Source organism: Bidens hawaiensis, unplaced genomic scaffold (genome assembly GCF_021521415.1).
Source record: "Bidens hawaiensis isolate Kalapana, Puna unplaced genomic scaffold, B.hawaiensis_p1.1 tig00005770_1, whole genome shotgun sequence".
NCBI classification, from domain to species: Eukaryota; Viridiplantae; Streptophyta; class Magnoliopsida; order Asterales; family Asteraceae; genus Bidens; species Bidens hawaiensis.
The window spans coordinates 613,217-639,680 of record NW_027491378.1 but is presented as its reverse complement, the minus strand read 5'-3'; the positions used below and the strand labels follow the sequence as shown (position 1 = coordinate 639,680).

At 38.4% G+C, this 26,464-nt stretch overlaps 2 long non-coding RNA genes and 1 pseudogene across 4 annotated transcripts in view; 2 read left to right on the top strand and 1 right to left on the bottom strand.

The window, feature by feature from the left end:
* Positions 1-26,464, top strand: part of LOC143630616 (uncharacterized) — a 198,371-nt gene that overhangs the window by 105,251 nt on the left and 66,656 nt on the right. The gene's annotated exons all lie outside the window — the stretch shown is intronic.
* LOC143630577 (uncharacterized) lies at positions 1,667-3,874 on the top strand. Of its 3 annotated transcripts, XR_013153199.1 has the most exons (4): positions 1,667-1,894; positions 2,696-3,300; positions 3,424-3,660; positions 3,691-3,874. It is a non-coding gene; the product is annotated as an uncharacterized LOC143630577 (long non-coding RNA). The 3 variants fall into 3 exon arrangements; XR_013153198.1 differs by having other exon boundaries at positions 1,669-1,898; positions 3,424-3,874; XR_013153197.1 differs by having other exon boundaries at positions 1,670-1,894; positions 3,424-3,874.
* Positions 21,304-25,111, bottom strand: LOC143630576 (amino acid permease 6-like; annotated as a pseudogene).

Here is a 26,464-nt window from a genome sequence, read left to right as displayed (position 1 = left end):
GAGCTTGAAATGTTAAGTTCAATTTCTTGGTGCGTAATTTTATATAAAAGATTGGATATTGTTGTTGAATTTGATACAATATATACGCATGTATAGAATACAATACATGCAAAAACAAAAATTTTATTGCATGATATATACAAAAGAAATATATAATTAATATCACACAAACTCTAAACCATATAAAATCATAATTTAGTGTATTAATGTACACATAAATGACCATCTAGATTATGTTACTACTCACTAGGCTGAGCAAAGTAACCGGAATAATCGTTAACCGAGAGCATAACCAATATAATTGAACTAATTCTAACCAATAACTGATATAACCGATGGGTTGGCTTAATAAACTTATGAAAACCGCCAAATGTCAGTTGGTATTGGTTACAAATAAGTCTAAACCCGCTTTAACCGAATCGTCCTATTTATTTGACTGCGAAGTGAGAAATAGGGGTTTGAGTATTTGGTATTAATATTATGAATTATATATTTTATTGGATTATATCATGTGATATTTTTATAATATTTGGAACCAAACTTTTAGGCACAATTACATATTGGTCACTGTTAATCGACACAGAACTGACTTATTATAATCTTGAACAATGTTTAACCGAAACCGTCATAACGGATCAGTTATTGTTTTCTACTAACCGACATAAGTTTGACCCAAAAACGCACCTTATAAATTAACATGAATAATGGTTTGACATCATCAGAAAACCTACGCATTCTTATAAATTAACATGAAATTCTTGATCTCAAAGCAACAATCAAAGCTAATATTTAAATTGTATCAATTCAACTTTACATAATAATCTATACTAAACCATACAGATACACATACTTTGATAGATGTATATCTTATGAATTTATCATCACTTAAGACAAATTTACTTAAGACATAAGACTTATTTACCACGAGACTTCTGGCATAGCGGCTGATTCTCCTAAAAACAGGTCGCATTGTGTTGAAAGGCGGTTTAACCTGGTTGTTGGGGTTTTTGTCTACAGGAATTTTCAAGCCAGATCTAAATAGTCTTGGAGCAGTTGAATTCATTGTACGATTGTTTTGTTTTTATTATTTTTTTCAAAGGTTTTTTCTTTTTCTTTGTGAACTTTTAATTGAATATAAAAGTAGTGTTTACATCGAAACAAAGGCCAAACAAGTAACAAGTTGCGTCGCTCTCTTTTTAAATTGCAAAATCAATTTTTTTTTTAAATACTACATTGTTAAATTCTAGAATTATAACATTACTATGGTGCACAACCCGGATATTTTCAGGAACCGGAACCGGGTATAGTCGGGTATTTGACCGGGTTTTCATGATTTTTTTCGGGTAGGGTTGGTTCGGGTTTTGACAGGGTATTTCCGGTTCCTGCGGGTCCGGGTCGATTCCAGGAAGAAATCCTTTACCAAGTAGCACTCGCAGGTCGGGTACAGCGTTTCTGAATCAGGTACGCTAGATCGGGTTCGAAACCGGGAATTTTATTCTATGCATGACCTGTTTAACCTATAAAACTTAAAAGTATGGTTTAAGCTATATCTTATAAGTTATAAAAGTACATTTGTTCTCTTTAATTAAAAAAGTGATGGCATAATTATAATAATAATAAAATAAAATAAAGAATTTGTATTTTTGTGAAGAACACAACGCCAACACAGCACAACTCAACACCCCATCCCCAAACCAAACCCCAAACCTTTTGTGTTGTGTTCTGTTCTTCACTAGATCCACCTCCACAACACACACACACACAGTTATTAACAGAAGATTCTTCTATGTCTGTGTTCAACACTGACTCAAGTGTAGAACAAACCCACCCCCTTTGATTGACTTGAACAAGACATCTATCTCATCTACCTTTACCTTCAACTTTCAAACTCCAGGTTAGTTTGTTAGTTAGTTAGTAGCTGTCTTTTGATATCCTTAGTTAACTTTCATTCAAAGCAACTCTGCATATTTGATCTAACTAAACTAACTGCTTCTTCAACCCACTATTTTATTTCTTTTTAGTTAGGGCTTCTGATTCATCAAAGATCCTACCTAGGGTTTCTATTATTATTATTTTCTTAATTTACTCCCCTAATTTGCCTCCGAGTTTATCCGATTGCTGATTCGGGGTATGCAATATTATGCAGTTCGGTTAATCGGTTATGAAGCTCCGCTATGGTTCGGTTAATTTCGTTTACTTAACCAAGTCAAGTTTTAACTAAAATTTATTTATTTATACTAAATGAACATGTAAAATGAATCACCGGCGTCAAACGGAAATAGAATGAATGTTAATACTTACATACATATTCTCAAGGATTTTCATTACAACATTTACTCGTATACCCAGCTCAAACATATACATATACATATACATATAAACATATATTCATTTCGACATAGGCATGTTTGATTCTTTTCCGTTCGGTTATGGGATGCCCTTAACCATCATTTAATCTCGGTTATCGGTTTATTCGGTTCGGTTATTGGTTAGTTTCGGTTAAAGATTAAAGTTGGCTGCTGATCATAATATGTGCAAGATATCTCTAGTTGTTGCTTTCTGTTAAGAAAGCTTCTTCTTTTAAGATGTTTTGAATTAATCTTTAATTCTGGAAAACATCTGTAACCTTAAAGTGTGGTTTTGGAAATCAAAATTTGTAATGTATTAAAGTATGTTATGCTGTTTATGTTTCCAGGCTATATAGTACACGAATATGTATAGATATTCACCTAGCCGAAACCAGAGGTCGAAAGGGATCAAGACCAAACATGTTGTGCAACTTTGTTTATTAGTTGCTGTCTGCTTTTGGTTAATCTTCCAAGTCAAAAGGTCCCATGACAAGAAGAAAGAGTTTGATGCCAACATCTCGTTAAACACGCGTGCTGCTGAAGCTGATCATGAAACGTTAAGTTTGGAAGAAAAGACCTTCAACCGAAACTAGAAGAAACAACCACACGAATAGAAGATGCTCAAGAAGATGAAGACGACCAAGATGAAAACAAGCACGAGGATGAAGATAAGACTGAAGAGGAAAAAGATGACGGGGGAGGGGGTGGGGATGATGAGATCGATGAAAAGTCAAACGTGGAGATTGACTGTGATGAGGTGGATATCATAGATGAAGATAAAGAGACCGAAGAAGGTGAAGAGAAAGACGGTCAAAGTCAAACTGAAAACACGGTTGAACAAGAGAAGTCAAACATGGAGTTTGACCGTGATGAGGTGGATATCGTAGATGAAGACGACAAAGTGAATGAAGAGAGTGAAGAGAAAGATGGTCAAAGTCAAACTGAAAACACGGTTTCACAAGAAAAGTCAAACACAGAGATTGATCGCGAGGAGGTGGATATCGTAGATGAAGACGATAAGGCAACTGAAGAAACTGAAGAGAAAGATGGCCAAAGTCAAACGGATGAAAACAAGGTTGAACAAGAAAAGTCAAACATTGAGACTGACCATGATGAGGTGGATATCGTAGATGAAGACAAAACGAGCGAGGAGAGTGAAGGGAAAGATGGTCAAAGTCAAACTGAAAACAGGGTTGAAGATGTATCCACCGAGCACACTCATGAGGCACGTGAAGAACACACAAGGCGGACGATGCTTCTAGTGCAGTTCTTACTCGTGATCCCGAAAATGAAATAAAAAACGGGACTTTAAGTGATGGTTCAATTACGGATGTTGGTTTAGTCGAGAACAGGTCTTCTCCAAATACCACAACCACTCATGTGACCGAAACAACACCAAATTTGACACAGATGTTGAACGCTGAAGAAAACACTTCTGAGGAATCAAGACATTTAGACAACTGAATGAAACAAGAACATGTGTTGTGATTGTTATTAGTTATTGACTTGTGTGGATTGTTCAGTGTCAAGTGAAGAAGCGTGTATCGACTTACTTGTATACGATCAACGTTCCTTGGGTACGAATGTGCTATATCACCGATGGTTTTCCGAGATATGAGTTCTTCCACCTACAAAACGAACAGTACCGTGAGCTTACCCCTCAGAAAGGGACAGAGGGGTTCTCTTTGGGGTAACCCTCCGGTGTGAGAATAAGATATTGTAGGAGAGGATAATCAGGATGTGAAAATGAGTAAAGGACTTAGAATATATTTTCTTGCCTGGCTCCAACTGTGGAGGTGGTGTGGTATTTATGGTATTAGGGTTTCCAATGATTTGGCTCAGACCCAAATAGTGCCTTTTTAGCCTCCCCCTATTGCTTCGCGCCACGTGTATTTAGACACCTGGTGCTCTTTCATTGATTATTCTCTGACCAAGGTATTTCACCTGACCCATGTGCCATCACGTGGTAGCACATGGGCTTTGCTGAGTTGTCCACCTTTCATTGGCAGCTGTCAACCTCAGCACATTCTTTATTCCTTAAAAGATACCTTCTGGAAGGTTGTCCTTATCCTGATTTGGATTAGATTATTGTCTCATTTATGCGCCTATCCTGGGGATGCGCGGGGTCTTCTCTTATTCTCACACTGAGTGTGCGCGCTGTGTGCATATGTGATATGCGCCACGCGTAGATGTTTCATGCGCTTGCGCATAGGTTTTGGCTTTGTATCTTCATGACATCCTGATTTCAAGCCTCTTGTCTATATCTTGTGGGTTGACCCGCCCCGCTCGATGTTAAGGCGGGTGCATACCCCTTCATCAAGCATTTGGTATGTATAATCGATCTTTCGTTCACGATGAATCAGTTTTTCTGTTTTATTCATCCTAAACTAACATCAGGTTCATGCATAATGTTAGATAATACTAGTTTAATAAATAACTAGTTTAAAAATATGATTGAGGATAAATGACCAAAATGTCCATTTTACCTTTGACCAGCTTTTTCTCAAAAGTCAACCCAAATGTAGTCCACCTGCCGACGAAATTTTCAACCAACAAGATTCCGTCACACGTAAACAAATATTGGCGATTACAAAAAACAATCTCATCAACAAAAAAATCTTGTCGGAAGAGAGAATCTCGTTAGGGATGCCAAATTAATTCTCGTTGGGGCGCCTAAAATCTTGTAGGTTTGATGGTTTTTTTTTTCAATTATGGGCTTCTTGAAGAGACATTGACTTGGTTGCTTGAAAAATCTAGCCGATGATGATTATTAAGTAGGCGAGTCAATTGGTTTTGGGCCTTGGGGTGTACATTTTGGGAAAACCTCGTTCAAATGGACAAAATTTTATTTTGAACAGTTAAATGGACATTTTGGTTATTTTATGTAAAGAGTTAAATGCCATTTTTGTACATGCAATTTGTTCAATTACGTAATTTTGGTACCGTTTTCGATTTTATTGCAAACGGCTACATCAATTTTTTAAAACTTGTCATTTTGGTACTTTTTTTCTAACCTCGTCAATTTTGTCCATTAAGTCAAGGGTAAATTGGTAATTTCGTTTATTTTATTTATTTTCTCTTTTGAGCTTAGTGTCATTTTCATACTTGTGGTTTGTTCAATCATACAACTTTAGTATCTTTTTTGAATGTATTTCTATTGGATATTTGAATTACTTTTCGATCATAGGCAAACCGAAAGAGACATTACATATAACAATTAAAAGGTCATCTCTAACCCAAAATGAACAGAACCCCCCCTCTTCGTCGGCGCTTTATCGATCCTTCAAACTCTAGCCATTGTTCATTGTAACGGGGCCTCACATTTGGACGTTGGATTTACTCATAAACGCAGTTCGTTATATCAGAGATAATTAAAACATTTCGCGGAAGTAATAAAACTTAAAAAAACATTCTTTACAATCATCCAGAATCTTGTCTTTTTAAAAACATAACATAAAATATAGTAATAGATATCATGACAAATCTTCAGATGCCAGCTTCGTCCAATCCTGCCATGTGTCCTCCTCAAGCTAACTGTCTCAATCTATTCATCTGCGTGCATACTAAAAGTCAGCTACGCCGAGTGAGTTTTAGTTAATCACATAACATACAATACCTCCTTACATTACATACTTAAATACATATACTTTCATTCTTACTTTGATACTTTCTTTCTTTCATACTTCATACTTTATATTTCTTTACAAACATAATCATACATTTTAAAGAGCCTTTTGCCCTATAACCTCACAAATATTATTAGGGTTTGCCACCCTTAAAGAGTCTCTCGCCCTATAACCTCACAGATATTATTAGGGTCTGCCACCCTCCTTCACAGATATTATTAGGGTCTGCCACCCTTAAAAAGCCTCTCGCCCTATAACCTCACAGATATTATTAGGGTCTGCCACCCTCCTTCACAGATATTATTAGGGTCTACCACCCTCCTTCACATATATTATTAGGGTCTGTCACCCTTTACCGTCATTTCCTTCGTATCATACTTTCCTTTCTTTTCATAGATTTTATATACCTTCTTACGTACTCGTTAATCTATAACATACATACATCATACATACAACATATATAAACAGTCACCTCTTTAAACTATCCCCTAACAATACATGCAATATCCGAAGATCGTTCATGTACCGTCAAGCATTCATTCATAACCTTCACATAACATAATAGGCATACACTTACCACTTAAGGTAAGTGTATTAACTAATCACATCGAGTATGCACACAACCCTGAAAACATAACAAGGAATTGGGCTAGAAACTCACCTGAATCCTGTTACGCTCTCCGTTAATTGTTATTCCCTTCTTGATCTGTGCACGGCTAATTGTATAATATTTACATGTATCAATTAACTACTACTACTCATATCGTATTTCTATCTTTATATAACCCACAACGAACGGGGGTCAGGGGCAGCGCCCCTGGCAGCGGGGTTCTAGGGGCGGCAGCCCCTAGCGGGGTCCAAGGGGCAGAGCCCCTGGCTGGGGTTAAGCTGCCAGGTCAGCTTGGAAAAATTTTATTTTCATTAACTTTCTTAAGGCATTTTCCATTAACATTTTAAATTATTTTCAAAGTTGGGCTTGTTTGCTTAGCCTAAGATAATAGGTCAGTTTGCTTTATATTAGATATGGGCTTAGCCCAACTGTTCATTATGGTATCTGGGCCCAACTGGATTTAGGCCCAAAACCCAATAGAATGGGGTGGCCGAAAACATGGCCGCGAACCCTTTGGCAGAGAACTCATGACCGAGGACCATGCTTGACCGAAAACACATGTTTGGCCGAGAACCCGTATCTGACCGAAAACCTTTGGTGACCGAGAACCCCGAGTCACCGAGAACCCTCGTTGACCGAGAGCTCTCGTTGACCGAGAACCCATTTTGGCCGGAAACCCTCAGTCCTGGCCGGGAACCTTCAGGTCGTATGCTTTCAGCTCATTTTTCTACCTTAACGTTTCTTTCCTTAGCTCAGTTAACCATTTTATGGTTTATACCATGAACTTAACCACTTTTCTCCACCATTTTAGCCGTTATACACCCATTATCACCATGGCTACAAGATCTAACCCGTTTTATTTAACACCCCGACCAAAGGCGGATTATACATCGGGGCGCCACATATTGTTTCATTACTCGTGACACTATTGGGTGTCAATATTTAATAAATACATTCATTCGCGCACGCGCAGGGTAAACAAGATAACATAAATCAACATAAATCAATATATTATAAGGCAAATATTCGAACAACAATAACTTGTCTTGATACATTTTAATCTAGGTCCAAAATAAAGAAAACTTCCTATGTGTCCACAAGCTCCAAAACAGCTACTGCAAACCTGAACATGTGTTAAAATAAACGTCAAACACTTGCGTGTTGGTGAGAAATCAAGTTTAATACAATACATAGATAACAATAAATCTGCGCGCAACACGTGTATGTCTGGTGTTTAACAAGGGTGCAATCAGATTGTGATCAAGCCTAAATAGATCATAGCTCATAGTTCATAGTTCAATCCGTGCTCCCAATTGAGCACAAAAAAACGAGAAAACATCTGTGCAAGTGTAAACAAAGAAAACCGTAAACGATAGGTCTCCCGTGTTCATCTAATGGATCCATGAAAACTTCGGAATAGGCCGAACAAAGCGGTTAATGATACACACATACAAATAAACAGCCAAGTAAACGTCCTCAACACATGGGATACTGCGCGACTAAAGTTCATAAACAAGTTTAAGACTCGAGTTTGTACGAACACATGAACATCCCAAAACATTTAAAAGCAAAAAGGGATTAGGTACGAGATTACTCACTTGATAAACGATGCGGTGTAAGATAAAGCAAGAACCAACTTTAAACAAGCACAAGTTAACCTATAAATAAGATTATTGTTTTAATGAATTGATTTAAGTCTTGATTATAAGTTAGCATAATTAATAAGTAAATTATTATATATAATATATATATATATATTACCGGAAAAGCAGGGCAGAACAGGGAGGAAGACGGAGGCAGAGAGGGAGGCGGCAGAGAGCAAGGAAAACAGGAGAGATTAAGTGTTTTGTGTGTGTAGTGTTAAGAAAATATTACTATTATTATTTATAGAGAAAACCCTAGGAGACACAATCCCTAGAAAAGGGGAAAGGATCTCAAGACAAACAGAACAAGACAAAACAAAAGATAACAAAAGATATCAAAAGCAAGTAAAAGATATCAAAAGATATGGCAGCTGCAGGGGGCAAGATAAAGCTGTCAGGGAACAGTAAAAAGCATGGGCGGGTCAGATAAAGGTACTGGTCAAGCATGGAAAAAGCAGATCTCAAAAGATAATGTCAGTCACTTTTTCTGCCAACCAATGGGGTTGGTGCGCATGCTGCGCCAAAAGTGGCTTTTCAGACATAAAGCAGATTAGGTCAACAGCACAAAAGATAAGACAACACAAAAGCAAACGGCTAGATTCAACAGAAGAAAACTCAAAGGGTTCAGCGCGAGAAGGCTCGAGCGCGAAGGCAGACACAGAAGGTCAAGAGAGCGCGAGCGCGAAGGCAGACAGAAACAACCTTAACGCGTCGCGGAAAGAACTTCATTTCTAAGCGCGCCGCGGGAAGAATCACATTTCTTAGCGCGCCGCGGGAGGAACTAAGATTCCTAGCGCGCCGCGGGAAGAACTATAATTCTTCGCGCGTCGAGGGATGAACTACGATCCTTAGCGCGCTGCGAGAAGAACTACAAATCCTTAGCGCGTCGCGGGAAGAACTACCGTTCTTCGCGCGCTGCGAGAAGAATTACAATTCTTAGCGCGCTGCCAGAAGAGTTCGTCTCGCGAATCGCTGTAACAGGTGGTCTTCACGCAGGATTCCTTGCAAGGGGTCTGCGCAGACCACCTTAGGCGGGAAGGAACAAAAGAGTTAGAAGAAAAAGAGGGAAACAAGGCTTAAGGGCGGGATGGCGACAAGAGGGAAAAGAAGGCGGAAAGAGAGAAGGAGAGGGACGGGACGGCGGAAAGAAAAAGAGAGAGAGAGGCGGGAAGGAAAAGTATATTATTAAAAGTAAAATATAAGTATAAATAAATATTAAATCATAAAAGAAAGAGATCGGGTCAGAGAAACGGGTACCTGGGTCGGGTCGGGTCGGGTCAGATGTCACAGTCTCCCCTACTTTAAGAAATTTCGTCCCGAAATTTATCTCGAAGTAGGTTGCGCAGAGAACAGGTGCGGGTACTTGATCTTCATTTGATCTTCCCTTTCCCATGTAAACTCGGCTCCGCGCTTGGACTCCCAACGAATCTTCACGATAGGGATACGACTGCGCTTGGTTTGCTTAACCTCGCGATCCATAATCTCAACAGGCTTCTCAACAAAATGCATAGTTTCATCAACTTGAACTTCATCAAGTGGAATGTGAAGGTTCTCGTCAGCTAAACACTTCTTGAGATTGGATACATGGAACGTTGGATGCACATTACTGAGCGCGGGCGGCAGGTCAAGTCTGTAGGCAACTTTTCCTACACGCGCGAGAATCTTGAATGGACCAACATAACGAGGAGCAAGCTTACCTTTCTTCCCAAAGCGGACAACACCCTTCCAGGGCGACACTTTGAGGAGAACAAGATCACCAACTTGAAATTCGAGAGGCTTCCGCCTACGATCTGCGTAATTCTTCTGTCGGCTTCTGGCAGTCAGCAGATGATCACGGATCTTGGCGATTTTATCGGTTGTCTCTTGAACAAGTTCGGGTCCTGTGATTTGAGCTTCACCCACTTCGCTCCAACAAATCGGGGAGCGGCACTTACGACCGTAAAGTGCTTCAAATGGGGCCATACCGATACTGGAATGATAGCTGTTATTATAAGAGAACTCGATCAAAGGCAGGTGCGAATCCCAATTACCTCCAAAATCAAGAACACAAGATCGGAGCATATCCTCAAGAGTCTGAATAGTTCGCTCAGACTGACCGTCAGTCTGAGGATGATATGCCATACTCATGTCCAAGCGAGTTCCTAGCGCAGATTGGAGAGATTTCCAAAAGCGAGATATAAAACGGCCATCGCGATCGGATATGATGCTCAAAGGAGTACCATGGCGGCAGACAATTTCCTTGACATAAAGCTGCGCGAGTTGCTCAACACGGTAGTTTTCACGAATGGGCAGAAAGTGAGCAGACTTAGTCAAACGATCCACTATTACCCAAATGCTATCATGTTTGCTTGCTGTCAAAGGTAACTTGGTAATAAAGTCCATCGCTATACCTTCCCATTTCCACGTAGGAATTTCTGGTTGTTCGAGCAAACCAGATGGGCGTTGGTGTTCAGCTTTTACTTTAGAACAAGTCAGGCATTTAGCTACGAACACAGCAATATCCTTCTTCATACCGGGCCACCAATAAGTTATGCGCAAATCCTTGTACATCTTATCAGCGCCAGGATGAATAGAATACCGAGATTTGTGCGCTTCACTCAGGATATCAGCGCGAAGATTCTCATCAAAGGGAATCCAGATGCGATTAAGATAGCAGAAAATTCCACTCAGATTAGGGACAAAGTGTGCTTCCGCGCCACACGCTAACTCGGCGCGAAGGTTACCATTACTGATGGATGCGCGCTGCGCGTCACGAATGCGCGATTCAAGGTTGCTTTGGATCGGCGCGAAGTGAAGCTGGGTGCGCGGCAAGATACAGTTAAGCTGGCAGGGTTTTCGGCTGAGCGCATCGGCTACCACATTAGCCTTACCAGGATGATACCGGATCTCACAATCGTAATCGCTGATGAGTTCGTTCCATCGGCGTTGCCTTATGTTAAGTTCCTTCTGATCAAAGATATGCTGAAGGCTTTTATGGTCAGTGTAGAGGATACACTTAGTACCATAAAGGTAGTGTCTCCAGATCTTTAAGGCAAATACTACTGCACCAAGTTCGAGGTCGTGAGTTGTATAGTTCTTTTCGTGAACCTTGAGTTGCCTCGATGCGTAAGCGATAACCTTGCCTCGTTGCATAAGAACACAACCGAGACCTTGGTTGGAGGCATCGCAGTACACGACAAAATCATCATTACCCTCAGGTAGCGCAAGAACAGGAGCTTCACACAACAAACGCTTGAGCGTTAGAAAGGCTTCTTCTTGCTTCGAGCCCCAAATATATGGTTTACCTTTGTGCGTTAGAGCTGTTAAAGGCAAAGCGATCTTTGAGAAGTTCGAAATAAATCGCCGGTAATAACCAGCTAAGCCCAGAAAGGAACGGATCTCGGAAGGAGAGGATGGCGTAATCCAGTTCTTGATTGCTTCAATTTTGGATGGGTCGACATGAATACCCATCTTGTTAACAACATGGCCAAGAAACTGTACTTCATCAGACCAGAATTCACACTTGGAAAGCTTAGCATAGAGCTGCTCGGTTCGAAGCTTTTGCAACACCAACCGAAGATGTTGCTCATGCTCGGCCTTGGTCTTAGAATACACCAGAACATCATCGATAAACACAATCACGAATTTATCCAAGAAAGGCCTACACACCCGATTCATTAGATCCATGAAAACGGCGGGTGCGTTGGTTAGACCGAAGGACATGACCAAGAATTCAAAATGGCCATAACGAGTTCGAAAAGCAGTCTTCGGAACATCTTCATCGCGGATGCGCAACTGGTGATAGCCAGAGCGGAGATCAATCTTGGAGAAACAAGAGGCACCTTGGAGTTGATCAAAGAGGTCGTCAATACGCGGTAAGGGATACCGGTTTTTAATGGTGAGTTTGTTCAACTCGCGGTAATCAATACACATGCGAAACGATCCATCTTTCTTTTTAACGAACAACACCGGAGCACCCCAGGGCGAAGAGCTAGGGCGAATGAATCCTTTAGCAGTCAACTCTTGAAGTTGGCTTGCCAATTCTTGCATCTCAGCGGGTGCAAGACGATAAGGAGATTTAGCTACGGGGGAAGCACCAAGGACAAGATCAATACGGAACTCGACTTCACGAGCGGGAGGGATACCAGGAAGATCATCAGGAAAAACTTCAGGGAAATCACGCACAACAGGGATATCGCGAAGCTTCTTTTCTTCAGCAGGTTTAACCACATGGGCTAGAAATGCAATACACTTCTTCCGCATGAGTCTTTGGGCTTCGGCGCAAGACATAAGTTTAAGACCACTGGAGGGTTTTTCGCCGTAAATATGAAGATCACCATTTTCTCGAGGAATGCGAATCAACTTCTTGGCGCAAATAACTTCGGCGCGATTATGCGAAAGCCAGTCCATACCAATGATAACATCAAAGCTTCCAAGAGGCATAGGGATGAGGTCGATCAGAAAATCGTTTTCGTTAAGGTTAAGCGTACAATCTTTAATCACCGAGTTAATTAAAACAGTTTCGCCGTTAGCCAATTCAACTGAAAAATCTTCTTTTAAATCGTTGCGCGGTCGCGCAAGCTTCTGCTCGAAGGCGCGAGAGATAAAACTTCGATCGGCGCCAGTATCAAAAAGTACAGAAGCATAAAATCCGTTAAGCAAAAATGTACCATTAACTACGTCATTATTCGCTTGCGCTTGGTGCGCGGTTATGTTAAAAGCTCGTCCACGCGTCACTTGGTTCGAAATCTGGTTCACCGGATTCGCTTGCGTGATTTGTACTTGTAGTCTCGGGCACGCGTTCCGGAAATGACTGGGATCACCGCAGTTAAAGCACGATCTGGGTCGTGGGTTTTGGTAGATTGGTTGAGGGTTTTGCGGGTAGACTGGTGGTATTGGATTGGCGGGAGGGACTCTACAGTATTCGGTTGAGTGACCAACGCGGCCACATCGGTTACATTGTCGACACGGGGTCTGAGTTGGGTGGTGAAATCTACAGGTTGGGCAAAGGGGTTGGTTTCCTGTGTAAGGTTTCTTAGGAGGCGGGGCAGGGAGTGCTGGATTGGTTAAGGCATAGTTATGGGCTACAGGAGGTGTTGGGTAGGCTGATAGTGGGTTAGGCGCATAAACTGGGGGTTGGTAGATGGGTTGCTGGGCAATGGGCGGGTTGGTAAGCGCATAGGCCTTGCGCCTGCGCTTGAGGTTGTTACGGTTTGAGGGTTCTGGTTTGGTTTCTGCGGGTTCAGGGGCAGTCTTGGTGGGTTTGGTCTTTTCTGTTCCCCGCAGGAACAGGGTTCCTGTTCTGACATGGTTGTCGCTGAGCACAGCGGCCAACTCAATGGCGTCAGAGAGGGTTACTGGGTTTCTGGCCCATACAGAATCTTGAATTTCCATGGGGAGACCCCCAAGGAATTTCTCTATGGCTCGGCGGGAAGGGGTAACAAGGTGAGGGACAAGCAGGCTTAGTTCATGGAAGCGCGTCGCGTACTCGCGCGCTTCGCCACTGTACTGCTTAAGATTCCAAAATTCCTCTTCCAGGCGCTTAACTTCGTTGGGAGGGCAGAATTCTCGCGTAAGAATTTCCTTAAATTCCTCCCAGAGCATGCTGGAAGCAGCTTCTGCGCCACGCGCATGAGCTACTCCATTCCACCATGTAAGTGCTCTGGATTCCAGGACACTGGAAGCATACAGGGTTCGTCTGTCTGAGGGGCATTGGGTGTGGAGGAAAGTGTTTTCTATTTTCTCAAGCCACTGGAGCATCACGGTGGCTCCTTCAAGACCTGTGAACTTTGGAGGGTTACCCGCGTTAAAGGATTTAATGTTATAACTGGGGGTATTATTTTGGCTCAAGGCTTGGGCTATCGCGGCGGCCATTTCCTGGGAACGTTGCTGTCTACGCATGCGCGAGGCTTCTCTTCTCTGAAATCGGCGAGATAGCGGAGGCATTCTATAAAAATTTTAATTTTTGTTAATATCTTGGTTTTAGCGCAAAGTTTTAATCTTATAAAGCTTGGTTTCACGGAGTCAGTTACTGTCAAGTAAAATAAATGATCCTAAATGCAGACTTAATAAAGGTAACAAATTCGAATCAAGAATCGACAATTCATGTATCACCATGACTTTCCGAATTCCCAATTTAAAATATACGAGCAACGAGTATTGGAGATTGACGATTCATGTATCACCATGACTCTTCAATCTTCAATAAAAAATATACAAGAAAATGAGTATTGGAGGTTGACAATTCATGCATCACCATGACTCTTCAAGTCTCCAACCTCAGAACATAATCGTAAATGGAAATTGAAAATCAACTATTCATGTATCACCATGACCTTTCGGATTTTCAAATCCAACAAACGAATATGTAAGAAAAATCAATAAAAATCGAAATTCAACAAAAATCGAAATATCGCGAAATAAAACATAAGATCATATACTGCGTAAGCGCGAGCATATTCATAAATAACGAGTAATTAACAATAAGCGCGCAAACATGAGATTTCTCTCATGCGCGAGAAGGGACTCTTAGGTATTCTAGGCCGTTACGTCTAACCACCTATCCTAAAGTCAACGAGCTCTGATACCAATCTTTAACACCCCGACCAAAGGCGGATTATACATCGGGGCGCCACATATTGTTTCATTACTCGTGACACTATTGGGTGTCAATATTTAATAAATACATTCATTCGCGCACGCGCAGGGTAAACAAGATAACATAAATCAACATAAATCAATATATTATAAGGCAAATATTCGAACAACAATAACTTGTCTTGATACATTTTAATCTAGGTCCAAAATAAAGAAAACTTCCTATGTGTCCACAAGCTCCAAAACAGCTACTGCAAACCTGAACATGTGTTAAAATAAACGTCAAACACTTGCGTGTTGGTGAGAAATCAAGTTTAATACAATACATAGATAACAATAAATCTGCGCGCAACACGTGTATGTCTGGTGTTTAACAAGGGTGCAATCAGATTGTGATCAAGCCTAAATAGATCATAGCTCATAGTTCATAGTTCAATCCGTGCTCCCAATTGAGCACAAAAAAACGAGAAAACATCTGTGCAAGTGTAAACAAAGAAAACCGTAAACGATAGGTCTCCCGTGTTCATCTAATGGATCCATGAAAACTTCGGAATAGGCCGAACAAAGCGGTTAATGATACACACATACAAATAAACAGCCAAGTAAACGTCCTCAACACATGGGATACTGCGCGACTAAAGTTCATAAACAAGTTTAAGACTCGAGTTTGTACGAACACATGAACATCCCAAAACATTTAAAAGCAAAAAGGGATTAGGTACGAGATTACTCACTTGATAAACGATGCGGTGTAAGATAAAGCAAGAACCAACTTTAAACAAGCACAAGTTAACCTATAAATAAGATTATTGTTTTAATGAATTGATTTAAGTCTTGATTATAAGTTAGCATAATTAATAAGTAAATTATTATATATAATATATATATATATTACCGGAAAAGCAGGGCAGAACAGGGAGGAAGACGGAGGCAGAGAGGGAGGCGGCAGAGAGCAAGGAAAACAGGAGAGATTAAGTGTTTTGTGTGTGTAGTGTTAAGAAAATATTACTATTATTATTTATAGAGAAAACCCTAGGAGACACAATCCCTAGAAAAGGGGAAAGGATCTCAAGACAAACAGAACAAGACAAAACAAAAGATAACAAAAGATATCAAAAGCAAGTAAAAGATATCAAAAGATATGGCAGCTGCAGGGGGCAAGATAAAGCTGTCAGGGAACAGTAAAAAGCATGGGCGGGTCAGATAAAGGTACTGGTCAAGCATGGAAAAAGCAGATCTCAAAAGATAATGTCAGTCACTTTTTCTGCCAACCAATGGGGTTGGTGCGCATGCTGCGCCAAAAGTGGCTTTTCAGACATAAAGCAGATTAGGTCAACAGCACAAAAGATAAGACAACACAAAAGCAAACGGCTAGATTCAACAGAAGAAAACTCAAAGGGTTCAGCGCGAGAAGGCTCGAGCGCGAAGGCAGACACAGAAGGTCAAGAGAGCGCGAGCGCGAAGGCAGACAGAAACAACCTTAACGCGTCGCGGAAAGAACTTCATTTCTAAGCGCGCCGCGGGAAGAATCACATTTCTTAGCGCGCCGCGGGAGGAACTAAGATTCCTAGCGCGCCGCGGGAAGAACTATAATTCTTCGCGCGTCGAGGGATGAACTACGATCCTAGCGCGCTGCGAGAAGAACTACAAATCCTTAGCGCGTCGCGGGAAGAACTACCGTTCTTCGCGCGCTGCGAGAAGAATTACAATTCTTAGCGCGCTGCGAGAAGAGTTCGTCTCGCGAATCGCTGTAACAGGTGGTCTTCACGCAGGATTCCTTGCAAGGGGTCTGCGCAGACAACCTTAGGCGGGAAGGAACAAAAGAGTTAGAAGAAAAAGAGGGAAACAAGGCTTAAGGGCGGGACGGCGACAAGAGGAAAAAGAAGGCGGAAAGAGAGAAGGAGAGGGACGGGACGGCGGAAAGAAAAGGAGAGAGAGAGGCGGGAAGGAAAAGTATATTATTAAAAGTAAAATATAAGTATAAATAAATATTAAATCATAAAAGAAAGAGATCGGGTCAGAGAAACGGGTACCTGGGTCGGGTCGGATCGGGTCAGATGTCACATTTTAGACATAAAGCTTAAACCTTTATAGGGTTAAAACGTTATAAGCTAGATCTAAGGTTTATCTATGAGCCGTATATTGCCATAGGTCTATTAAGTTCATTCTAATCATCAAGTTTGCATTTTTATGAAGCATTTAGACCCGACCTACTCTAGGGTTAAGTTTCATAGCAAACCGTTCATAAAAACGTAACCTTTAAGGTTAAAGAACAGACCTTTAGGTGTTTCTAAGGTCACGGCTAGCTTGGTACGTGATCGAGGACTTGTTAGTTCACTTGTATGATCAAAGATCCTATGTTTTGATGCTTGGTCTTGGGTTAGGATGGTGGCCGACGGCTATGGAGGTGTATTTGGCTTAAGTGTGTGTTTTAAGGTGTAGGCAAATGTGTAGAATGAATGGAAATGGAAAGGATTACGGTTTAAGGGGGGTATTTATACTCCCTTAAGCTCATGGACCTAAGGCTCATCTTTCCTTTTTAGTCCATGATTAATTCCATTTAATAGCCTACTTATATTTCCCTTTTTACCATTTTACCATATATTTATTAACTCAAGTAAACTTTTCCGATATAACGAGTCAATATGCAATATTATTATTATTCGAAATTTTGGGATGTTACATTCATCTTCAAGTTCAACGAATTACGATATGGTGCTTTGCCCATGTGGTTCGTTAATCATCGTTCGAAACATCTTAGAAAGGTATGTTAAAATACTAACTTTGTTCACCTCTAACCTAATCAATCGACATTGATCTCCTAATTTTTGAGCTAATTGATGTTATATTGAAATGTGCGAATTTGTGGTATTGTTATTTGACTTGTTCTTTTGATGTGTCAAAGAGCTACTGTTATCATACCCACTACCCAGAATTTTGAACAAAATTTACGCACATGAAGAAAATGTAAAAACAATGGCTAAGTTAAACTCAGAGCTTAAAGCTACCGGAAAAAATTGGCAATCAAGAACAAAAAAGCAAAATATATATATATATATATATATATATATATATATATATATGTTAAGTATTTCATAGCTGTTTTTCATCTTCTATCATATATCTTAGTGACCTTTTAATTACAATACGTGGTATGTAATGTCTATTTTGGTTTACCCTTCCATAACATAATTATGCAACATAAGCAATCCGTAACATAACGTGAGATTGGTTTTATTTTTCCTTTTAATAAGTTATGGTTTGCGAGAAATAATGTTTAAAAGGAGGGGACACAAATAAAAATAATGTTATAATATTAATGAGAAAGAAAATGATATTACACAATTCAACCCCTCACCTGTGCACCCGCCAATAGCCACTCCATCACACCACTACCACCCCACCGTTCACCCATCAAATCACCGGCTTCAATATGAGGTCAATTCCTCTGACCCAGCATTCCATTCAGAGGTCAATAATCAAGATACTGAAGAAGATCAACAAAACACAAACCCAAACCCTTTGGGTCTTTCTGGTTCGAGATGGTCCTCTCCGACCTTCCCTCGGAAAATAATGAAGTTTCTTTTTATTTCCTTTCTCCATTTAAATGAAACTCGGGAACATACTTTTTATTTTTTTTCTCCATTGAATGAAACTCGGGAACACAACACTTCCTTTCTTTTCATCCCTTTCCTTTCCTTTCCTTTATTTCCTTAAGTTGAACTCAGAAACAAAGCGTAAGAGATGAGAGATCGAGGGGATTATTTGGCTGAAAATTGAGATTCTGAGAAGGGGGATTTCACTTACACACGTGTGTGGCCAAAATAAGAGTTTTTCATGAATAGTAAATTTTAGAGGCTGACAACAAAACGGCTTTTAATATGTATATACCAATTAATGTAATTATTAATTTTGTATCTTTAATTAATTTTCTAAACATAGTCATTCTAAAAAAACTTTTAAACATTGAAACCACGATCAGTTATACCTAAAAAAAATTGGAGTCCTATAATTCAGATTTTTGCAAAAAAGTTATATATCCGAATTCTTTGTTTTTTGGAAACTGTTAAATTTTGGTTTTTTATATTTCATAAACATTTATTACATAATCAATTTCAACAAAACAAATCTTATGTTACTCTACTAATAAAAGAAAATGTTGATGCCTAGATGTCAAGCATCCATTCACTCATAGCCTAACTTTTCATCATAATTCATAATCTCTCATCTCATTCATCCTAACTATCCATTAGTCAAAACCATTTTATAAGTTGGGTTATAACATGGTTAGATGAATTTTATTAATTATTTAAAGGTGTATAAATGTCACGTTTATAATCAACATTCAAGAATTGGTTGTGGTTTTTCAACATTGCATAAAGTATATATTTAGGTGTGCATATATGTAATATGATGACATTATACTCTAGATTATTGTCTATATGCACATTATCATCATCTTTTAAACATTGTTATACGAAAAATTACATTAAGTTCATATTATCCATCATGTACAGTACACGTGGCGAAACATGAAAAATATACATTTTAAAATTCGTAAAACGTGAAAATTTATAATTCATAAATCGTTTACTTTGTCTAATACATTAATTTACATGTTAAATGAGACCTTAAAATGATGATTACAAATTTGAAAATACTTCTTCGTATACAAATTTGTATCACATGTTGTGTTTAATGTGAAGACACCTTTCAGACATGCAATCCTATTACCATATTGTGTTTGTCGCATTTTGGACTACAATTGTATCACATGTTTTGTTCTGATTTGACTTGAGACACTCATCGAATACATACTGCTCATTTTAAAAAATGGTTACTTTGGTTCAAGTCAAAACTACTTCAGTTAAAACTAATATAGACTCAAAGGCCTATGTATGATCTTGTATTTATAGCAACTCGGTTTATCATCAATTTATTATATATTATGCTAAGCTACATACAAATTCAATCATGAGAAGTATTTTAAGAATTACAATTAAAATATCATTCCCAACTTATTGAATTTATTTTTACCTTTAATTTTGTTTATTTTTTTTCAAATAACCGAACTTATTTATTTTTGTCATTTGACAAATCTCGTGTAATACACGGGTTCAAAGGTTAGTAATTAATGTTAACATCCTCTAGCTTACAAAAGGTGAAAGGACTCTTTACTACTAAAAAATCAAATCCTTCCAAAACATGATTCACAAGTTTACATTTAGAAAATTACTACCATAGTTTTTAAAAACTGAATAGGTTATAACAACCGCTCTGCGATTTCACTTAAAATATATACTTGAACATATGCCATAAAAAATGTGACTTCCAAAATAACAATTTCATGAACAGAGATGTCATAACAAAAATGTGACTTGAAGTGGTAATAGCAATAATGATTTATATGATCTATTAACAAATAACAGATAAGTATCAAACTATATATAAAGGCAAACCAGAAGTAAAACTTACGGCGAATAAAAGCTTCATCAATAACCAAATGGTTGCCGTGAATGGTGACATGTATTCTTGTTCCATCAACGTTGGAACCGCCACCACCTTTAAACTTAACCATCGTTAACTAGCTTCTTTACAAAATCCCTTCAACTAGCATCACTTAATAACATAGGCAGATTGAACACCAGCCCAGTGGGGGTTAGTCACCCACTTAAATCCAGTGAGCCTTTGTAATAATTAAGTTTTGTAGTGGTAATTTGGATTAAAAAAATTAATTAAGACCTCTTCTGTTTTTTTAATTAGCCTCATATTCTGTATTTCTTCCAACCCAATAAAGTGTTAAACAATCCCATTCTTTTTTCTGAAATGATCGATTTAAAAAGATGTTAATTATTATACGAAGAAGACAGACATGCAGACGATTCATAAATATCAAATTCGTTTGGAGAAATAGTTTTACCCGTTGGAATCGCAATGGTGAAAGATTTTTTTCAACGATGAAGATGTTAACGACAAATTTGCGTAATCGAAATGGCAAGGACTTTTTGAATGCTTGTGTAATTTGTATCATCGAAAAGAAGCATTTTAAAGTGTTTTCAAATAACTGTAATTGAACGTTTTCAAACAATAAAATCACGTATAGAACGACTGTAATATGTATTTTGTTTTTCTATATTTAATGTAGTTCACTTTATATTTTTATTGATAATTTTCCCCACACTGAGTTAAATGTCTGGATCCGCCATTGCTTAATAAGTTAATATTCTTCTTCTTCCTTTCTTGTTTTGTTTTTTTTTTAATTAAGAATTAATCATAATCTATACTATCAATTAAACTAGTAATGCTTTTGACTTTTACGTTTATTTTCATTGACAACTTATTCACTTAATAGTACAGATTTCTAGTTCATTTCCGTCAATTACGTTCAGTGATTGACCTAGAAATTAAACCTAAGGGAGCGACATAGATATACTTGTTAATTCAATGCGCTGATGATTGAAAAATTAAAAACTTAAATAGAAGAAGATTACATAGAAATGGAAAAAAGTACAAATAATGTTGCTAGAAATAATTTCACAATACGGCGTCTAAGATACTGAATGGACAAGCTTAAACCGACACAACAAGGCCTCTAATAGATCCAGCAGCAGCAACGAGTGACACGGCCAAGCATGCCATGCTTAATACTTTCATCCAAATCCATGTGAAAGAATACTTTGTAATCTTGGTTTCTGAAATATACATCTCAATGGGGAAATAAACTGTTAATGGCCAGAATGTGGTGGCACCAATAAGCCCAAGAAAACTATTGAAAAATGGGAATATCATGGCAACCAGTGTTGCTAAAACCACATATGCTGACCTCCATATCACCCTGAATATGTTGACTGTAAATTTGCGCACTGTGTATTCTTTTCTTATGAATTTGTTTTCAGGCCATTTTTCACTTATCCAACATTCCACAAATGCAAAGAATGGCTGAATATACACCTGCATATTAAGTAGATAGATAGCTGGTTGTGGTAAATAACAAGTTTACAATATAATTGCAAAAGTAACTTGAAAAAAATGTTTTGGCATGTTTGTTTCAGGCTAAATGGAAAAATGGCCAAAATGCTCATTTTACCAGTCAAGTAAACAAAATGTCAATTTGATCATCATTTTACAATGTCCACCACCACTCCTGAACACTCGCCTAATTAATAATCATCACCCGACCAGATTTTCAATCGACAGGATTCTGCCACAGGTAAAAAATATCTTTCGACGAAAAAATCTTGAATCTTGTCACGGGATGCCAAAATAATCTCGCCGGGATGCCTAAAATCTGCCGGTTCAACGAGTGTTTTTTTTTCAAAATCCCGGACTTCTTGACAGGACAATGAAATGTGTCATGACTTGGTTGTTTGAGAAATCTAGTCTGGTGATGATTATTAAGTAGTCAGGCGATGTAAATATTGCGAAAACCCTATTCAAATGGACAAAATGTTTATTTTGACCGGTAAGTCAAATGAACATTTTGGTCATTTTCTCTAAATTTCAACATTGAGTTGATTTATTCGTAGGTAAATATTTCCAAATTGTTGCCTCTACTTATTTTTTCAACATGGCAAAGATATTAAAGTCTTTAATATGTATAATAATTACCTGGTAGGCTCCAAGCAGATGAATTACAATACACAAGTTACCAAAGTCGATGAGCCAAAACGGCTCATAAAATCCAAAGCCGGTTAAATAATTCCCAGGTGCATCGTTACCGAACGCTGCATAACCAAGGGTTCCACATATCATGTAGAATAAGGTAGAAGCTGAGACCCCAACAGTAGATGCCCTTTTCATTACTTTGTTTTCAGGAGGACTTGATCTTAATGTGTCCTACATTTGTAACATATATATTAATTATTAGCATAACTCACAAACACTCACAAGCATGTGTGTGTGTGTATATATACATGTATACCTGTATCTCAAGGAGGACCGGACAGAAAGAATAGGCAAACGCAATGTCACCGATGGCCGAAAAAGTTGTTAACATTTTGTCAAGACTTGGCATGTCTTTCCCAACTAGTATTCCTGTTAGGCTTGTTCTTGGATGTCCACCTTCTTTAATACACATCAAACAAACAAATTTATATTAATTACGCTAGGGCAACTCAAAGTTTTCTTTTATAGACGTTGTAAAATAATGAAAACCCGTGAGGTGTTATATTGTTATGCATTATTAATCAACTAACTATATATAATAGTACAATACAGATAAATACAAGAAAAACATAATCAAATACCATCTTTAAATCATGATAGTAATATATCTTAATATAATACTCAGACTCTAATACTATATTCTCTAATAGATGCTAACCTGCAATTTTTGCAATGGAGAGACCAATGCCAATTGTAGCATAGGTGAAAGACATGATGGTTGCCAAGACGGAAACGAGAGTGAGCTTGTGAAAGCTTGGAATTTGGCTTAAAACAATTCTATAACGGCAAACATAAATAAATACGAGTTGTTTGATGTGTGACACCCATTTTTGTGTCCCTTGTTATGAAAACAGTTTGACCGTTTGATTGCTCTGTCCAAATTTAAAACCAAATGAAAATATACATGTTAGAATTTATACACGAACATAAGAAAAAGAAAAAGAAAAAGAAAAAGAAAAAGAAAAAGGTTGTGCTTACGCCATGGAGATGGCAGAGGTGACGGTGTATCCTATGGTTGCTCCGATAAGAATCACGTATTGAGCTATTCCACAAATTTTGTAATGAAATCCTCCTGCATATTATCATCATGACCCGCCTTTTGTTAGTCTGTAAATATATAATTATAATGTTTTTTGTGCATGCAACATATATATGGTTGATTGAATGTTTTTTCTTTCATGTGTATAAGATTTTTTTGTTACAAATATAAAATGATGTGTTATTCATACACCCTTTATAGGGTGTATATTTAAATAGGGTGTGTGTTAAGAGGGTGTATGAATAATAAAAAAGGATGTGAATAACCATTTGCCAATATAAAACTTGCCACTTTTGACCACTTGCCCTCTTGTTGGTTTGGTTTTGACATGTTATTTTATTAAATAAAGTGATGATGTCAGAAAACAGAATGAGCATGGGCCCAAGCAAACCTGTAGGCTCAATTAATGAATTTTTGATACTAAAAAGCTCAAGTTGTGTCATGTGTGGTGGAATGGACAATTTTCATAACCTACCTAATAAAACCATGATTCCTTTACTATAGTAGGTTTATGTTTATTTTTGTGTAAATCAAGTAAATGGTCCTTTTAACATATTTGATGAGCATAAAGAGAACCCTAAGACATATCTATGGAGAAAAATAAAATATTGCAATACGTAATAAACATATAATAATATGTCACCCAACAGTCAGTCATAGCAGGAGAAAATCGAACGCTTAGACTAGAGCGAAAACAATTTGTTTTTTAGAAATAAAAAGAACTATACAAATATACATAGTCAAAAACTTTGTGGCAACAAGGGCAATGAAAGATCTAAGGTCGTAACCGCAACAACAATAGGCACGAAGGTCAAACTAAATATGGTGACAAGAGCTACAAGTGCGATAACATCATATACAACTTCGGAAACAAGAGGAAAAATAATAAAACATAATCAATATATTTGTGCAACCCTTCCCCAGAACATGACGAAAGGTAGAAAAAAGTGTAAAGTCTCGCACAAGTCAATTAAAAGTGAAGAGGGTCAACGGTCAACCAATATCCGCGCAATAGGCAACAAAGAGACGTGCGAAAGAAGAGATGAGACAAGAAGAATTTAATAAAAATCCTAAAATTCCGGTATCATATAAAATAATGAAAACCACTCTAATGTATTATATATAACTAGAATATAAAAATGCTATTATAAGAAAACTTAGTTAAACAATAACTATTAATTTATATATGCTTTAGAGATTTGAGAGCATATGCTTACCACAACACAAGTACGTGGTGTGAAGTTAGGACTATTTTGATAACATAGTTAAGTTACTATTATGCAAAACTATTCATAGAAATAAAGTAATATATTATCACGTACGTACCTAGATTAGCTTTGACAGCTTGCATGTAAGTGTAGTTTCGGGTACCGGTAATAGGATCAGGAGACCTATAACAGTCTGAAAGCAAGATGCATGTGAACCAAGTGATGACTGCAAATGTCATTAGAGAAGCACTCCCAGCAATCCAACCCAGTTGACCAAAACACCACGCTAGTGACAACACTCCGGATCCTATCACTGCTGTTATTATGTGTGCACTTGCACTCATTAAGCTTCCTTCAATACACGCGTACATATATATAACAAGTTACAACCCATTAAAAATTACTAATCATATATGTCAAACAAAATATTCACAATAGCTATATAAAATTTTAGGTTTATAGTACTAGTTTTGAGGTTTCAAAGTTTTATGCAAAGGCATAGTAAGTTTTTTGGGTTTATATTTTAATACTCCATCCGTCGCTCTTTAAGTGTCATGGTTTGAAAAACACAAAGTCTAAGGTAGATTGAATGATTACTTTTTTGGCTTACCAAATGACAATAATGTCATTGGAAATTGGGTCCGTCGATAATGTTTATTAATGCTAGTTGTGTGTGTTTAAAGGTAAACTTGGAAATTAACTAAAAAATTTTGTAAATAGACATTTATAATGGGACAGATAAAAAAGGTAATATGGACACTTTTAATGGGATGGAGGAAGAATATATATATTTAGTCCCCTCGGGAAAAACATGCCCATACCGGGAGTTTGGCTTGCCCTGGAATTAGGTTGGCCATGGTGTTTGGGACCCCTAATATTTTTAAATTATTACCTGTTCTTTTAATTCGGCCATCGTCATTGTATAGTTCACTGGCATCTCCTTTTTCCATTATAGAACTTAATTATTTTTCTTGCACTCTTTGGTGCTAGGTGAACTATCGAAGAAGAGACAATGGCAAAGAGCATGTGGGTGTGAACGAACATATTAATAGGGCATATGAAGTGGAGATGGCTGATGAAATGAAACACTAAGGTGCTGTTTGTTTTTGCAGACATAAACTGTCTGCAAGCTGATTTCATCTGTTTTCATGTCTGCAACTGAAGATGTGGTCTGAAGATCTGCAAGCTGAAAATATAAGAATGTTTGTTTTTATAAGCTGATACTGTCTGCATAACTGTCAAACTTATCTCACAAGATAGAAGTCATTTATTCAAGTTACATAGAAAATATAATAATAAAATTGTGGCGGCGGACGGTGGGTAGTGGCGATGGATGGTGGTGGTGGACAGTGGGTGGTGGTAATGGACGGTTTTGGTGGGTGGTGGACGGTGGTAGTTGACGGTGATGGCGTCCGACAGTGGGTGGTGGTGGTGATGAACGGTTGTGGTGGGTGGTGGACGGTGGTGATTGGTGGTGGCTGTGATGGATGGTGGTGGTGGTGGTGGTGGCGGACGATGGGTAGTGGTGGTGGATGCTGGTAGTGGCGGCGGACGGTGGGTAGTGGCGGTGGATGGTGGTGGACGGTGGCAGTGGGGGATGGTGGTGGTGGCGTACGGTGGGTGGTGGTGGCGGACGGTGGTGGGAGGAGTGGATGAGAGGGTGGCTTCAAAGGGATAAGAGTATGATTTTTTTGCGAAGATGTTTTAAGCAATATTTCTTTGCTTTTCTTTTAAGATGAAAGAAGATAA